This window comes from Pectinophora gossypiella, chromosome 13, assembly GCF_024362695.1.
Source record: "Pectinophora gossypiella chromosome 13, ilPecGoss1.1, whole genome shotgun sequence".
Lineage (NCBI taxonomy): Eukaryota > Metazoa > Arthropoda > Insecta > Lepidoptera > Gelechiidae > Pectinophora > Pectinophora gossypiella.
Window position 1 is genome coordinate 15,229,242 of NC_065416.1, and position 15,975 is coordinate 15,245,216.

Here is a 15,975-nt window from a genome sequence, read left to right on the forward strand (position 1 = left end):
TGTTAAGTATAGATATTATGTGTGCATGTAATGACACAAAATTGCTTTGATTTCAGTTCGTTGCAGTCACATATTATAATTACTTTCGAGGAAGGAATGTATGCAAGTGCATGATAATTTTGTTTCATTTGGTTTAGGTGAGGTTACTGACATGCATTGGGGTTCGTTGAGCTGATAAATTGTGCAATTCGGGCTTTCTATAGAATATCTTTAAGTACGATTATTCCTGGAAAATGACTCTGAAACGGCCTCTGTGGTCCAGTGGTTGAGCGTTGGACTCACGATCCGGAGGCCCCGGCTTCGAATCCCAATAGGGACATACCACAAAAATCACTTTGTGATCCCTAGTTTGGTTAGGACATTACAGGCTGATCTCCTGATTGTCCGAAAGTAAGATGATCCGTGCTTCCCGGTTACTATTTATTGATGTAAGTGAGTAATCGTTACATGAGCCATGTCAGGGGTCTTTGGCGGCTCAATCATAACCCTGACACCAGGTTGATGAGGCTGGTATTCCACCTCACAACCCACACGTTAAGAATAAGAAGACTCATTTAAAATAGGATCTATTTAGGTCTTATTTTGTTTACGAATGTTTGGGAATGACGCCAACCTACTGGATAGACAATATTGATACTTACTTACCAGAATAAGACACGACGAATTTATTAAAAACATCATAGAAGGAAAGCTAGAAGGAAAGAGAGGAAGGGGAAGACCAAGAAGAGCTTACATAGAACAGATTAAAGAAAAGGTTAACGTCGTGTCTTATAGGGAAGTCAAGGAATTGGCCTTTGATAGACTGGAATGGAAAATGCTGCACCGACAAGACCGTGGCTCTTAAATTGATGATGATGACTTACCAGAAAATTTACACCTCAATATGACACCGCCGGCGTGGTCGAAGTTTATCTACTATTAGCTCGGGTCGTTATAGATCCACTAAGATAAATTCTTTGAAATAATGTGTAATCAACAATAAATAATGTATTTTCAAAGATTATTTATTAATAGCAGAAGTAAATTTTTCCCACGTTGAAATAAAACAGAAATAGACTTCATAACTAATTTTCATTCTGGTCAGTCGCCTAATTTAAAATCAAGGCATTAAGTATTAGTCGAAGATTCAAAAGGGTTAAAACGCAGTGGTTGCCAATCTTTTTTATGACCGAGGTTTTTTTCGGGACAGGGATGCGTAGGGTTTAAAATTGAAATTACGACCTTTGTGGTCCAGTGGTTGAGCTTTAGGCATCCTGAGTTCGAATCCCAGCGGGGACATAAAACAAAAATTACTTTGTAATCCCTAGTTTGGTTAGGACATTACAGACTGATCACCTGATTATCCGAAAGTAAGACGATCCGTGCTTCAGAAGGCTCGTTAAGCCGTTGTTCTCGGTTACTACTTACTGATGTAAGTAAGTAGTCGATACATGAGCCACGTCGGGGGCCTTTGACGGCTCAATAGTAACCCTGATACCAGGTTTGAAGAGGTTGGTAATCCACCTCACAACCCACACGATAGAAGAAGAATTAAAATTACTTAAAACTTGTTTAACTTCAGGAAGAAGGTGAAACTCCAAATTCTTTTTGTTTTTAAAAATACTTGATTAAAATTAATTATATTTGAGCTGTTATTTTCTCTTTGAAATCCTAAATGTTTGTTAATAAATACGTAAGTATAACAAAAATATTAATTTATTAGGTGAGATAGTGGAAAAATGGGAACCAAATACATATTTCCAAAAAAAAAAAAAAAAAACTATAGGGACCTAGATAAAGCTCTCGTGGACCACCGGTTGGGAACCCCTGGCATAGCCTAACAGTGTCCCAAACAAAACGCGTATATAGGCTGCGCAGACGCAACGTTTGTGTGAGTGCAGATGATGTAGGAGTAGACGATGTTACAGACCTGACAGAATTTTATTAGGTCTTGATAGAAAACGTAAACGCTCTACTGCCGGTGCGGCGATTAATAATAAAAAAAATAAATCATTTCTTCTTCCACAAACATACTATCTACCTTTATACTTTACACCGATTCCATACATCGTGACTCTGTGTGGAGGATAATATCTCAGCGCTCCCCATCTGTCCGGCCAAGTAGTTTTGCCATCTGCGCCAATGTACAAATAACTCACGTCAAAAAAAAGAAAACAAACCTAGATTTGAATTCCCTAAGATGCAGCGTATGATTTTTCCTTTTGTCGTATCTCCGCGCCATTTGTTCTGTGACCGACTCACGCGCATGTGCGCTTCGTCCTTTTTCTAACAAGGGCACGCGGCCGAAGACCCGCGCTATCGATCTAATGCCCACGCGCAACACATACATACGTAAACATACGTCTATGTAGGGACTATTGGGATAGGCCGTTCAATTGTTGTCTGGCGAAAGATAGACGATAGTAAAGAAAAATGGAATAAAAAAATACATAAGTACACAGATTCACGTCTGTATTCATTAATGGAGTAGGCAGAGCCACAAGTAATCAAAATCAACTTTTACTTACTGTTAATGCGAAGTCCTAAGATGGAAAAAAATGTTGAAAATGTTTGCTGAGATGTAGAACTCATCATTATCATCACCATCAGCCGTACGACGCCCACTGCTGATGACACTGCTGTAGAACTATCTTATGCCAAACCAATTTATAACTCATCTATAGTTATTTCGTGTGCTTGTTATTTAAAAAAAAAAAACTATATATATCCATATATTTGCGCACGACTCTGCATTCTATTCAAATTCAAAATAATTTATTTCGGATAAAAAAAGTATACATCCATAATTTGTTAGTAACAATATACTTACTATTCATGTGTATAAATGTATATAGCCTCTGCCGTAGGTTGTCTAGAAAAGACGCTTTTAGCGTTAAGGCCACCTTTGTCTGATTGGAGTGGCGTAGGTAGAACCGCGGGTAATAACCGCGTAAACTTAAAACAATGTATTAACTACTTGGCAGGAGAAAGCAGCCAGTGTCTATTTAAGAGTTTTTACAAAGCGAACATTCCCGATAGCGGCATATCGCTGCGTGTTCTACTTAATTTAGCGAAAAGGGAAGGCTAGAGTAGTACGATTAGGGGACATAAAAATTATACTAATTATGTATTTGATAGTAGGTTGTGTCCCTAATGTTATGGCTAGTTAGCTTTCCTTTTCGTAATGCGTACATGTTGAAATTCAAATTCAAAATTCAAAAATATCTTTACTCAGCAGGTAACATAGTTACACTTTGAATCGTAATTTTTTACATAACGAACGTCTCATCCGTCTAAAACTACTGCAATTGTCAACATAGTTTCTTGAAATTATACTAAGTTGATAATAAAGATTGATCTTACGATAGATGTACCTCTGTCTACTCCAATTGGGATGTATCCGTTAGCTTGTCTTATGTGTAAAGGGTGGTGAATGGTGATGAAACAAATGTAGTCAAATGAACGCATAAAGAAAGGAAAAGTGACCAAACGCATTTTTTTTTATTTGAGTTATCGTAGATTTGTCGCATTAACTATTTGGCCTACTTTGTAGTTGATACTGCTTAGACTTCTCTTTCAAAGCAGTATCAGTATCACATTAGTATCATTAGTATCAAGGCAGTATCAACTGCCAAGTAGGCCAAATAGTTAATGCGACAAATCTACGATAATTCAAATAAAAGAAATAAGAAAATGCCTTTAGTCACTAATATTTCCTTTCTTTATTCGGGACGGGCCGAATACTTTCATGATGAAAATTTAACACTCCTTAATTTAAAAAAAAACATAATTTCCAACGTTCTTTTTTCAAAAAGTTTATCTATCTAAGAGACTGCATAGCAACAATTTTTGACCTATATTAGACCTGATAAAACCTGTCCCCCGGGCTAGACAAAAAAACGCATCACTAGCCTTTTGAATCGCATAAAAATAAACTTTAACAGTAGGGGCTTTAAGGTCAGCGGATTTTTGGTCGCTGTGGTCCTGAGGTTCACCGGATTGCTTCTTAAGTTTGAATCCCGGGACCGGATTTGCACCAACGGGTTATTAATTTATCATGAGGAGCTCGGTGGCGCAGAGGTAAACGCGCTCGGTCTGCGATTGTTGACGTTAAGCAACTTTCGCAAAGGCCGGTCATAGGATGGGTGACCACAAAAAAGAAAAAAAAATCTCCTCGAGCTCCTCCGTGCTTCGGAAGGTACGTTCAGCCGTTTGTCCCGCCTGCATTAGCAGTCGTTAATAACCATCAATCCGCACTGGGCCCGCGTGATAGTTTAAGGCCCGATCTCCCTATCCATCCATAGGGAAGGCCCGTGCCCCAGCAGTGGGGACGTTAATGGGCTGATGATGATGTTGATGATTTTATACCTGTGTTGCCAGCGATATGCACCGCGGGTTTCGTGGCCCGTCCTAATCTCGACCCACTAGCGATGTGAACCACTGAATAGTTTCAAAGGTCCATTTATTATTTGCGGCACCTGTCCTGCGACCTTGCCACCCTATTCGCGTCGCTCTTTTATTTTCGGACCTCTGTGTTTGAGTCTAGAGTGAAATTTTGCGTTCGCTATTTTCGTAGGCTTAGAATAGAGGTTGTTTGAGGTCAAATGAATTATTTTATAGATTCGGTTGAGTGATAGTGATGTAACTGCAATATTGGGATGGTTAGATAGTTGTTTCTTTTTTATTTTTTAATAACAGCCTCCGTGGTCTAGTGGTTAGAGCGTTAGGCTCACGATCTGGAGGTCCGGGTTCGATTCCCGATGGGGACATTGTCGAAATCACTTTGTGAGACTGTCCTTTGTTTGGTAAGGACGTTTCAGGCTTGAATCACCTGATTGTCCGAAAAAGTAAGATGATTCCGTGCTTCGGAGGGCACGATAAGTTGTTGGTCCCGGCTACTAGCCGTAAAAACACCTCCACCAACCCACATTGGAGCAGTGTGGTGGAGTATGCTCCATACCCCCTCCGGTTGATTGAGGGGAGGCCTGTGCCCAGCAGTGGGACGTATATAGGCTATTTATGTTATGTTATGTAATGTATATTTGCCGCAAATGGTATTTTCTACTTGGCCGGAAAATTTGTCATTCAGTTGCCTCTTAATACAAGACATACTACATAAACAGTCTATACACGTCCCACTGCTGGGCAGAGAACTCCCCTCAATCAACCGGAGAGGTGGTATGGAGCATACTCCACCAAGCTGCTCCACTGGCTCTGCCTCTTAATATGTAAGTTATATTAATGTATATGTGTGAAAGAGTAGTGGTACATATTTGATATGTTTATTAAAATGTAACATAATTAACATTATTATGTTCTTAGTAGCAGATAACCTTTGTAATATTCAAGTTCCAAAACGATATATAATAATAATAATATATAATAATAAAATTTATTTTCATAAACTGCCACAATATAATTGTTGATACCTACATTGTTGTTATTGGTTAATGTAGTATACAATGAATTCATTCTCTGGCCCGCAAACTAGGCATATCTGTGTCTTGGGGGTCAGATATAATAGGATATCCTTCTTCAACTGGAAAGGCTATGGGGCATACGCTGCTATACTGTCTGCTATTTGTACGGTGTAGTTACCCTATTGTATTTGGAAGCCGAGAAAACGTTGGTTTATGTACATTTTATTTTCCGTATTTATAGTCATCGTCTATCCAGCTGTACCGCATAATTTCTAGAAAATTCTCTGGTTTACATCCAATTGCGAGTTTTTCTATTGCATTTCGTTGAACTAGCATTTATTTTTATTGAGATTTGGCACAGATTTGTAGATGTGATACTATCAATGTCATAGAGAAAATAGCTTATGAAAGAATTTGGTAGATTGGGATTCTGTAGGTTAGAGGATGAAAGGTAAAGGTTCTTGTGAGTAAAAATTGGATAGGAAATGTGACAACGTATGTCGAAATATATCGAGTAGTAGTTGTTAAAGTTGTCGCGGTTAAAGTGAATGAAACGATCGTAAATAAATGTATAAAGTTGTTCTTATCTATAGTGTTGAACCATTATACGAATATATTGACTATAAATAATCGTCAGCGCGAAAATTCGCAATCGCATGATTTCAAGAGATTTTGGCGGCGTACACCACAACTTAATGGACACAATCAAACTTCGCGAGGATCATAATAAAAAAAAACAGCGTACGAACAAAACGCGGAGGCAATAAAAATAAAATTTCCCAATTCAAAAATGGAATTTGTCGCTGCGCCCGCGCACCCAACGTTCCAAAATCAAACTCGGGCTTCTGTTACAGAGCTGTTGCATACGTCAAAACGATCCTTTGAGCGAAATTAGTCAGCGTTCCCGAAAACCTCGGCCAATGACCCCCAACACCTAAATATTTAAGTCCTAAAAAAATCTCATGTTTACATAACACCGAAATTTTTAAATAAGCTCAAACCAAAGGGCTAAATCGCACACAGACAACATTTTCGACTACCACGCCTGTGTGAGTGACACACACACGGACACCACATAAAAATGCCCAATCGGTACATGTCGCACCACTACAAGGAAGGGACGACGTAAGTCGCATACAAGTGCATAATTCGGCCGAGATGCAAAAAAAAATATTTGGCAATGCGGCCCCTACGCGCCCGCCAGTCGTCCGCCCGCCAGGGTTAGGTTAGGTTAGATTTTTTGGCTCAAAACGCTCGTTGCCGATTTTTTGAAAAGAATTTTTATGTCTACATCACTAGGAAAAGACGTCCTTCCTGCGAGTGTTATTGGCGCGCCAGTATGTCGCGATTTTTTGAATAAAGAACTTGAGCGCGCGTCACATGACTCTAGTAGGATTCTAATTTGAATTTCGAAAATATTTTTATTTTTCACAACGGGCGTTTCGATCAAAAATTCGCGCGGGTGGGCTCAGTATTCATTAATATTTTTAAATTATATGTTTTCAGACCTCACCGATGATGACTTAAATTATTTTAATAAAATCTCAAGATTTTTTTCTTTTCTCCAAAAGACTGTAGTGCGTTGTGTCGTGTAGTGTTTTATTTTTACAATTATTTAGATATTTAATTGGACTTTCCTGTGTTTATCCTGTTTTGTTTTTTCGGTAAGTGCTTTTTGTTTTGTTTCGCTTTTAATTTATCCTTTAATTTTAATCCTTCCTTTTGTTTTTGGAACAAAGAACACGTTATTTATTTTATTTCGAGATTCATACTTCAACAATTGTATTTAATGGAAAGGGTTTTTTATTAATTAATTTAAGAAATATAATTTATAAAATGGTATTTAGCCAGAAAAAAACTGCATAATATTCATGAGTTTATGACACTTTTATTGTTAGAGACTTGCATCACAAAATAACAAGTAGAGACACTAAAATAACTACAAAATACTGTTTGTTTTTATTAAAATGTAGGATTTAACCTAGACAAAGTCTGAAGGACACGTCGCGCTATGACGTCAGCGTCCCTAGGCACTGGCGAGAAAGTCCGCCATCTTGATTCTGTGTTCTTTTTTTGAAGCCTACAAAGTGATCGCACTCGCACAGCGCGGCCATATTGACTTTACGTTCGAATTTCGAAATTTTAAAAAGTAGGTCTGTTTTTTAAATATATTTTTTAATTTTGTGATTGAGGACTGATGTTGAAAGTGTATTTATCTTTTAGTGTAATTATATTTTCTGTTATTAGACATACAGTTTTGTATGAGTTGTGATTTATGATAACGGTTTAAAATGTAGCGTTATGCGCGTATTTTTTAGCTTTTTTTATCTTCGTTACGGCAGTTTTGATACAGTACTATAGATATAGTAAAGAGGTATGAATTTATAAACTTTGACTAGTATGAGAAGACAAAAGAATCACTTTTATGCACCGAAATTCCATAGCGTCAATTTTAACATAACCATTGTTAAGCAAACAACCAATAAAAGCACTTTTTGTTGATAAAATAAAGGTGAGAATTACTAGATTTTAACACGGGTACCTAACAATAAAATGGTACGTAGTTGGTATAAAATACAGTTGCCAGCACATAAAAAAGTACATCGGTCGATATGATGTAGAAAATAGGTATATTGAAAATATGAAAAAAATTAATTAAATATAAAAAGGTCTTTATTTGAAAAAATAATAGGTAGGTACTTAAATATTTATAACTAACATAACTAACATATAGTTTCGAAAGGTATCCGAATTCAGTATTATAAACATTTCAACGTACTTAATCGTTTCCATAAACAAAAGGCTACCAACAACTACAACTGGATAGTTTCCTAGGTAAAGATAAATTATTCAATTCTGATTACTAAATAAAGACAGATCGAAAGGTGACAAAATACGCCTTTTTTTCTATTTAAGTAACTTGTTTATGAATTTTAATAAAGAAAAATGTAATGAGTGCGACATTTTGTCACTTTTTCTATGACGTCACAGGTTGCTTTTTTATATAAATTCCAAAGTAATTTCGTGTTTTGACGTTTAAAAAAAAGTAACTAATTGGACTAGTTGGAAACTAGCCTATTGTAGCATAAGACGGCGAGCACGGGAAATTTTACAAGTTGTAGTAGTAATACAGTACATGGAATAAAGCCTGCATAGATTTCAGCATAAAAAAAAACAGAAGCCACAGTGTTATCAATAGAAATCCATGTTACTACCTAGTGAAAATTTTCTCGGGCGCGAAACTCGAAAATTAATATTATCAATCGACGCATTATTTGAAAATCACATTCAGATGCGATTTTCTTTAACAAAACCTCCCCATGCGCTAGCGCCATTCCGGTTAAAAATTGTGACTACATCTTTTTTTTGTTTTGACGTGACTTATTGTAGATAAAACTACTTGGCTGGACAAAATACAAATTTCAATTGCGAGGTTACATTAAGAAAAAACCACATTCGAATATGATTTTGCAAAAATGCGAGTTTTTTTTTTCGTTATAGTTTTCGAGGTTCGCGCCCAATTGAGCACCCTCAGGCCTGTTGTCTTAAGTTTTACGCGGGAAATTTACAAGTCACGCCCAAAAAAAAAGAAAAATAGTAATATTAGAAAAAAATAAAATAGAAAGAGGATATTATAAAGCTATTATTGATAATACGAATGCAAAGCGAAGAAGTTTTGTAGGTAAGTAGCATCTTTCACAAACCAGTAGTACCACTCTTATACTTCCTAGTGGTAACACTGTTGAATGTCACTATGTCATTGTATAAAGCAGGTGGGGGTTGTTAATTATTTTTATACTAGTTTCATTCCTGAGATGTTGATAATAGGCTCCTAAAGATTTTATGACGATCGCTGAGTTCTTTAATTGAACTTAAGCATACGAAGTCGATATTATAGATAGACGAAGAGATATCCGATTATCCGTCTTATCACAAACAGAAACTAGGTTTATTTATTTATTTCATTTTCTTTATTAAGAAAACAAACATCTTGTATGTTCTATGTCAGCCTTTGGCGGCTCATAGTCCTCCTTGTCGTATCCGACAACGGCGACCTCAGTCTCTTCTCTCGTGCGCTCGAATGTGACTGGCAAAGCCAAACTTTGTTCTGAAAACCCGGTCCACATTGGAAGCACAATAGCTGTCCATCTGAGTTGAAGGTGTAGCTATAGATGGGTTTGGGACGATCCTTGCGTATTTAGCGTTTTTCGTCGAGCTCTTTCAGGCGATTTTGCTCAAAGTTGGCCACCCCTGTTTTGACACAGTGACGCCACGCAGGTCTTAAAACAGCAAGGTCCTCCCAGCGTTCAGTGGAAATATCGCAGGCGGTCAGGTTACGTTTCAAGACGTCCTTGTACCGCAGATATTGTCCCCCGCGTTTACGCTTCCCACTCGCTAGTTCGGAGTAGAAGACGAACTCCGGGAGTCTACAGTCATTCATACGGTGGACGTGACCGCACCATCTAAATTGACTGTTCATCATCAGTGCCTCCATGCCAACCATGCTCGCCATGCGGCTCAATAGTAACCCTGACACCAGAGTTGATGGGGTTGGTACTCCACCTCACGAGCCACACGATAGAAGAAGATTACTTCCAACTGCTTCTACACATAAAACATGACACTTCAAGGTTTTTAAAAGCTGTAAACAATATACAATAGCTTTTGAAGAAGTAATTTACAACTAGACATCTGATAACTGGAGTCAATGCACTCGCTCAATGGAGTTAACCTTCCTGAGATGTAGCTGATTGCTGTTTGTTTTCAAACGTCTATTGCGTCTTTAAATTGCAAGTTATCCTGGGTTCGATTCCCGACGAGGACATGTCTAATAAGAAATCACTTTTTGAAACTGTCCCTAGTTTCTGCAATCACAGGATTGTTCAAAAACTTCGACTACTGCGTTCAAATCCAGAATATGCTGAAGAAATGCCAGGTCAAGAGAACTCTACACCGGCGAGTATGCATGAAGTCTTTGATGAGAGTGGAGGAAGCGAAAGTAGTGTGTTAGGATCGTAGTACCTAAGTGGTATCTGCCTACCCCAACGGGAAATAGGCGTGATCTTATGTAAATATTATCTATGTATCCAAAACAGATTAAAAATAATCCAATATCCGTATCTGAACCCGAGACTTTATCCATAACATCCCTGCTTAGTATCTGACTCTTTGTTTAAACATAAACTGCCTATATACGTCCCACTGGGCACAGGCCTCCCCTCAATCAACCGGAGGGGGTATGGAGCATACTCCACCACGCTGCTCCAATGCGGGTTGGTGGAGGTGTTTTTACTGCTAATAGCCGGGACCAACGGCTTAACGTGCCCTCCGAAGCACGGAATCATCTTACTTTTTCGGACAATCAGGTGATTCATGCCTGAAAAGTCTTTACCAAACAAAGGACAGTCTCACAAAGTGATTTCGACAATGTCCCCATCGGGAATCGAACCCGGACCTCCAGATCGTGAGTCTAACGCTCTAACCACTAGACCACAGAGGATGTTTGTTTGTTTAAACAATGAAAACTATTCAACCTTGTTGAAGGATAAAGCTAAAGATCTGCGGTCGTTGATTAGTCACTACTCTAGTGATATTGAGAAAGTAACTTAAATCAAATACAGATGGCGTTACTGTCTTCTAAAATCACTCTTCAACTCTATCTTTGCATCATAGATATATATCTACATAAACCGTGTTATGTTTAAATAATAAATTGAAACAGCCGCCATGGTCTAGTGGTTAGAGCGTTAGGGTTACGATCTGGAAGTGCGGGTTCGATTCCCGATAGAGACATTTTTGAAATCACTTTGTGAGACTGTCTTTAGTTTGGTAAGGAGATTTCAGGCTTGGCTGAAAAAGTAAGATTCCGTGCTTTGGACGGCACGTTAAGCCGTCGTTCTGGCTATTAGCCGTAAAACACCTCCACCAACCCGCAGCGGAGTATTGGAGTATGCTCTATACCCCCTCCAGTTGATTGAGGGGAGGCCTGTGCCCAGCAGTGGGACGTATATAGGCTGTTTATGTATGTATGTATGTATTGAATTCTAAATAAGAAACTTAAAGAGAACAACTTTGAACTTAATCCACAAGTAATCGGGTGGATTATTGGAATCAATTCGGTCCTGTAGTGGTTCAAGACAAATTATGAAATTCTGATTAATAAATAAAAACAGATCTGACACTAATAGATAACTTTATTTTCTATTTACGAATTTTAACCTAGAAAAACCGGGCGGCCTTCGGCGCGTGCGGAAGTGGTCTATGCAGGCTGTTATACACTTAGATTCATCAGCGAGTAGGTACTGTACTTTTTTATTCGTTTAAGCACGCGTTCTTTTTTATTATTTTAAGCAAGCTTAACGGCCACCGGTTGAGGGTTGGGCTCACGATCCGGAGGCCCCGAGTTCCAATCCCGGTGGGGACATATTACAAAAATCACTTTGTAATCCCTAGTTTGATTAGGACATTACAGGCTGATCACCTGATTGTCCGAAAGTAAGATGATCCGTGTTTCAGAAGGCACGTTAAGCCGTTGGTCCCGGTTACTACTTACTGATGTAAGTATGTAGTCGTTACATGAGTCATGTGAGGGGCCTTTGGCGGCTCAGTAATAACCCTGACACCAGGGTTGATGGGATTGGTATTTCACCTCACAACCCACACGATCAGAAGCAAGCATTTTACGCTTTTATCCATTGTCGGTTGCTGTCAACTTAATTCTCTCGTGTTATTGGCCAATGTGAAATTTTGAGAGGGTTAAATTTCTGCCTAAAATTGACGTGTGTTCAATAAATTTTCCGCCTGTCTTTTACCCGTCTCTTTCCTTTTCGACGGATAAGAAAATAACATGTATTTAATTATGACAAAATAAAATTAGATGGTGTGAAGTAGAATCGGCAGCAATGTAATTATAAACCTTTCATCATCACTAACTTAAGAGCCACGCTCTTGTCGGTGTAGCATTCTCCATGCTACTTTTTAGTGAAAAATAGTGCAGTGGTTTCCCTCTTGCTTTCCGCCCCGCATTACTCTGTCTAACACGAGTGGGATCGCGTCCAGAGTAGTCTATTTCAAAGCCGTACGGTCACGAGCATTAATATGTTTACACTTTGGAACCATGTCACATTAACTTTTTTGACAAATAGAACTGTAATTCTCACTAAATGTCAAATATGTTAGTGCGACAGAGTCCTAAGGCGGGTACATTATATTGCTCATGACTGTACTCTTCTGTCCTCCGCCTCTAACTAGTAATGATAGTTATTGCTGCCCTTTATCAGACATAAAACTAAACACATACATACATAAACTCACGCCTATTTCCCACCGGGGTAAGCAGAGACTATGGAATTCCATTTGCTTCGATCCTGACACACTAAAACTATACTTTTCACTTAAATATGTCTTTAGAAATCCGTCACAATTCGAAACAATAACTCAAATTTCCATAGTATAAACACGCTAAGTAGTCTATAAAATCTTTAAGCAATTTAAAAAAGTCGTAAAAAACCTGCGCATGATGCATTAGTGCAGGCTGCACCGGGCGGCCTTCGGCGCGTGCGGAAGTGGTCTATGCAGGCTGTTATCGACGCCTTATAATAAAAACCACGTAAACGCTTATTTAAAAAAATAAAATAATTTAAAATAAGTACTTTGTTTTCAGCCTTCTTCTATCGTGTGGGTTGTGAAGTGGATTACCAACCCCATCAACCCTGGTGTCAGGGTTATTCTTCAGCCACTAAAGGCCCCTGACATGGACCGACCACGTATTTATTAAGTAGTAACCAGGAGCAACGGCTTAACGTGCCTTCCGAAGCACGGATTATCTTATTTTAGGACAATGAGGGGACCACAAAGTTTTTGTGATATGTCCCCACCGGGATTCGAACCCGAGACCTCCGTATCGTGAGCCCAACGCTCAACCACTGAACAACGGAGGTCGTAGGTAGTTGGGTAGATAGGTTGGAGGTAGTTGATTCAAAAGATTCAAGAGATTGTTGTCAATTCCCGTAAAGTAGGTAATAAACCGAAGAGATAAGAAGAGGCGTATGGCATATACATAATAAATTAGTAATTACGCACTATACCTATATGTTATTATCACTCTAACCGGCTGATAAGCTCGCGACACCAAACACTTCAGGACCCCGAAACCGACCCCGCCGGCGTGGTCGACGATTTCCCTCAATCAGCGCTTATCGCTATCGACCCACTAGGGTCAATTAATTCATTCAAATATTTTTCCTCTCAGACGACGCCCTGAGCCGAGGTTCGCGCCCAACTGGGCACCCTCAGGTTTGTCTTAAACGTTGTACCGGGTGAGAGCCTTCAGCGCTCCCCATTTGTCCGGCCAAGTAGTTAATGCCATCTGCGGCAAATCTACAATAAGTCACGTTAAAAAACATGTTATTATAGTCTGTGGGCTGCATCAGACGCTCAAGGCTGTCTGTGAGGGCCGGTGCGCGCTGTTAGCGCACGCGCACTTTTCCTTGTTCGCGTACTATTATTGCAAGCCCTACGTGCATCTTCCGAGAACAAATACAATCATACATACATAAACTTTCGAGGTTATTCTGAAAACAGAACAGAATTCGCATCATACGCCCTGCCCTGGGGTGGATGAGACGTTCGTTATGTTAAAATTCAAAGTGTAACTATGTTACCTACTAATTTGTTTTTTAGACGTAACTTATTGTAGATTTGCCGCAGATGGCTAATGCAATCTCAAGTAGTTAATACTACTTGGCCGGAATTACCTAAAATAAAAAAAAAGTTTAATTTAGGTAAAACCTCCGACATACTTATACATTATTTAAATATACACACATTAATATTTAGTTGGAAATAAAGATATAAAATAAAGAAAAAAAAGAATAAAAATATTTTTGAGAAAAGATATTTTTGAATTGAAATTAGCCTGTTTCTAACTAAACTAGGGATCACAAAGTTTTAGTTATCCCACCGGGAAATGAACCCGGGACCTCCAGATCGAGAGGCTAACGCTCTAACCGCTAGACCACGGAGGTTGTTAGCAAAAGCCAAGTTATATGAAGAGATAAAGGATAACTACGTAAAATTAGTTTTTTTTTAATGTAAATATTAGCAATTATAATAGCAACAATCAGCGTCTATAAATACAAATACATACATAAACTCGCGCCTATTTCCCACCGGGGTAAGCAGAGACTATGGAATTACATTTGCTTCGATCCTGACACACTTCTCTTGCTTCCTCTACATTCATCAATCGTTTCATACACGCACGCCAGTTCAGAGTAGATCGTACTAAATCTATCCCCTACCTACCTGTTCCTATGACCCTGTGTACGGTCACGAGCATTAATATGTATACACTTTGGTACCATGTCACATTAACTTTTTTTCCAAATTGAACTGTAAGTCTCACTAAATGTCAAATATGTTAGTGCGACAGAGTCCTAAAGTGGGTTACATTATATTGCTCATGACTGTACCGGTCTATAAAAAAACATAAAAAAACAAGATAAAGACAGTCTTATATGCTTATAAGAGTGAAAACCTTCTGCTTTTTATTTCCAAGATACAAACTTAAAAAAAAACTATACATGTATCCTAATGAAAAACCTGCATCGGAATAAAACCTTGTGTTTAACATTTAAATATTATTAAGTTAGGACGTATGGCCTTCCGCGATCGGTTGTAAAAAAAAGAAAAAAAAAGCAAGGCAATGTGTAATACACACTATAAATAACGATCGCTCGTCGCATGGACGTGGCTCGTTCACACGCGACTTTGAAGTCGTGGCTATGATTCGTTTAGACAGTAAGTACTTTTGCATAGATTTATCCTATGGTCATTCAGCACGGCTATCATGCGCAACGTGATAAAATTATCGATCGATTCAATAAATTTTGTCAAAATCGATAAGTTTATTTACTTCCATAACATTTAACTTTTTTGTTTAACATGATATTGGCGTGAGTTCACAAAAGAAACATAAAAATATTATGAAACAAATCACAAGACAAAATTGCAATAAAATGTTTTATTACTTATTTTTACAAGACTTATCCGCTTAAGTCACAACTTAATTACATACTTACAAAAAAAAAATTAAGAACTTTTCAATATATAGTCGCAAAAATATTTAAACATTTCCATCAAAAATAGCGACTTAAAGTCACGTGCAAACTAAGCACCGACGATGCACCGACGGGGCGGCGGCTGCGTTTCGAAAGTTGCACAAATGCATCCACCTTGACCTCGATATGCGCCTGCGCCGCCGAGCGCACTATTATTACTGCACTTATAGGGGCTCGTGTCAATCGACGGCTTTTTCAACGCTCATCTTCAATTTAACAGGAAAAAATCTTTGTTTAATTCTTCTTCTATCGTGTGGGTTGTGCGGTGAAGTACCAACCTCATTAACCCTGATGTCAAGGTTATTATTGAGCCGCCAAAGGCCCCTGACATGGCTCATGTAACGATAACTCACTTAGTACATCAGTAAGTAGTCAGAACCAACGGCTTAAGGTGCCTTCTCAAGCACAAATCATCTTACTTTTGAACAATCAGGTGATCAGCCTGTATTGTCCTA

General features: G+C 38.5%; 2 protein-coding genes across 4 annotated transcripts in view; both read left to right on the forward strand.

Moving 5' to 3' along the window:
• Positions 1–15,975, forward strand: part of LOC126372119 (ATP-dependent RNA helicase DDX42) — a 329,796-nt gene that overhangs the window by 240,384 nt on the left and 73,437 nt on the right. The gene's annotated exons all lie outside the window — the stretch shown is intronic.
• The window catches only part of LOC126372161 (broad-complex core protein isoforms 1/2/3/4/5), a 167,783-nt gene continuing 158,401 nt past the window's right edge, over positions 6,594–15,975 (forward strand). For all 3 annotated transcript variants that reach the window (XR_007567119.1, XM_050017802.1, XM_050017800.1), the window contains exons 1-2: positions 6,594–6,619; positions 6,906–7,063. The gene's annotated coding sequence lies outside the window, so the exon portion shown is untranslated. The remainder of the gene's footprint in view (positions 6,620–6,905; positions 7,064–15,975) is intronic.